Consider the following 2,133-nt stretch of genomic DNA (forward strand, 5'->3'; position numbering starts at 1 on the left):
CCACAGTGTTTGCAAGAAAGTATTACAAATCAAGCCAGTCGGAGCAAACCGTAAAAACTGTAAAACGGCTTATCTTTGAAAGACTGCCCATCTACACGGTATACCGATAAAAAAAAAAGTATCGGTGGGCAGGGCCTTAAAGAGCAGGGGAGGACAGGCGTGCGCTTACGTCATCCGACAACGTGGATTAAGCCGTAAAGGCGCGTTCGTACGGCGCCGAAGATACGAACGGACGGACGAACCGGTCCCTCGCGTGTGTTCTCTCGCGTCGCCGACGCTGCTCTTGCCACGGTGCGAAGTAAACGATTTCTCGGAGAGGTCATTGAGCTTGATAGGGCGCGGGCGGCCGCCATCTTCCAGAACGTTAAAACCACTTCGACGCGCTCCCATAAACGAGCGCCGCGGTGGGTAATCCGCGCGCTGCCCTACCAATCAAAATTATTGAGCAACCGTCGAGTCCGGACCGAACGAAAAAAAAGAAGAAACGCAAAAAAAGAAAAAAAAGAAAACGAAGAAGAAGAAAACGCGGCCGATGATCCGCCGGTGTTGCGAGATCGACGAGCGCGGACAAGGCAAGATGGCGGGTCGAGAAGAAGCCACGTGTACAGTCGCGTTCTCGCCGGTTTATCACGATTTCCCGGCCGGCCTGTGCACACTTCTACGTCAGCAAAGTTTCAGTTTCGAACTCTATTAGAACAAAATTCGTTCGAAATTCTCAATTGATACAATTTCGCCGTCCATCCGTTCTTCCGCGAGAAGTGAACTTGCCGAAATCTCAATCACTTCCGGAGATCGATTGTGTAGCGCGCAACTCGGTGAAAATGACAAAAGTGGGCGGATTTATTAGAATATTTACAATTTTATTGGTCGACATCTACACTGAGAGAAGAAATATCTAAGAAAGAATAAATATTTATATGACGAGTCTTAATAGCATATTTAATAAGCATACTTAAATCTAAATTCTTTTATTTAATGATAGAACGATAAATTGCTTTCGTGAAAAGCTTGGAATTTTCCTAAAAAAGTTTTAAGAAAATCTTTATTTTCTTGTTTAAAAAATATCTTATATCAGTATAAAAATAAATAAAAAAGCTTTAGACAAAAGAGAATCTCAAAAGACAAAATCTATTATCAAACTACCCACCAAATAAATATTTACCGCTTCTCAGTGGTAAATATTTTTTTCTCTCGGTGTAGTAAGTTTGCTCACTTTTGTAATTTTCGCCACATTGTGTTGATATACAGGCGACCGCTTGACTCGGCGCGAACTGCCGCGAGACGTCAACATTAACTACCTGTTAACACGACGACGGTGTTACGGACGTTTCGCAATGACAGTTTCGCGCGACGATAACGTGAGAGCAAGCGGCGGTAGTCAACAGAGTCGGGCTAGAAAACAAGACGAGTTACGAAAATGGGTGAAACGGTTACACTATTCGGTTATCGGCGAGCGCGAAACCGCGAACCGTGTCGTCACGGAGAGTGCCGTTATCTATGAGGGAGAAATATTTACGCGTCTCTCGATTATTATTGGAATACGGCGAGAAAAATGCACGGACGATATTGAGCTTCTTGCGAGCTTATCTGCCTAGAGTCACGCGAATCGTCGTATCGTTCTACCGAACACGACTTTGTTATCACCTAAACGGTCTATCGCGAGAAGACACTGTGTTCCTTAAGGCTGAGAAGCGTAACGCCTGTTACAATGTCTCGCGGCGATATTGTGTGCACTGTGTGTTAGCGACATATTTCCCGGTAATTCAAATTATTGGAAAGCGCCGTTCGCGACAACAACGCTTCGACGCGTGCCGGATAATAGAAAAATGTACGCGACATCGGCTCGTTAATCTCCTATTATTGCATTGTCTTTGTTATTATTTTTCTTATAATAATCACATGAAAAGTGAACGTAGTTTGATATATAATAAGCAAATATATATATATATATATATATATATACTACTGTGTCCAAAAAGTAAGGTGACATTGCATTTATTTCGAAAATTCTTTATTTATTCTTGCAAATCAATTTCGTCCCCTTCAAAGTAATCCCCCCCTGATATAATACACTTATTCCAACGGATTTTCCAATCTTCGAAACAGTTGTAATAATCGATTTCAGGAATGGCC

General features: G+C 42.8%; 1 long non-coding RNA gene across 3 annotated transcripts in view; it reads left to right on the forward strand.

Moving 5' to 3' along the window:
• Positions 1-1,337: 1,337 nt before the first annotated feature.
• Positions 1,338-2,133, forward strand: part of LOC116848414 — a 22,364-nt gene continuing 21,568 nt past the window's right edge. For 2 of the 3 annotated variants that reach the window (XR_004378957.1, XR_004378959.1), the window contains exon 1: positions 1,338-1,828. This is a non-coding gene — a long non-coding RNA (uncharacterized LOC116848414). The remainder of the gene's footprint in view (positions 1,829-2,133) is intronic. The other variant, XR_004378960.1, reaches the window with a different exon arrangement.

This window comes from Odontomachus brunneus, unplaced genomic scaffold, assembly GCF_010583005.1.
Source record: "Odontomachus brunneus isolate Ranch 3 - 2012 unplaced genomic scaffold, Obru_v1 Obru_scaffold_005, whole genome shotgun sequence".
Classification (NCBI taxonomy): domain Eukaryota; kingdom Metazoa; phylum Arthropoda; class Insecta; order Hymenoptera; family Formicidae; genus Odontomachus; species Odontomachus brunneus.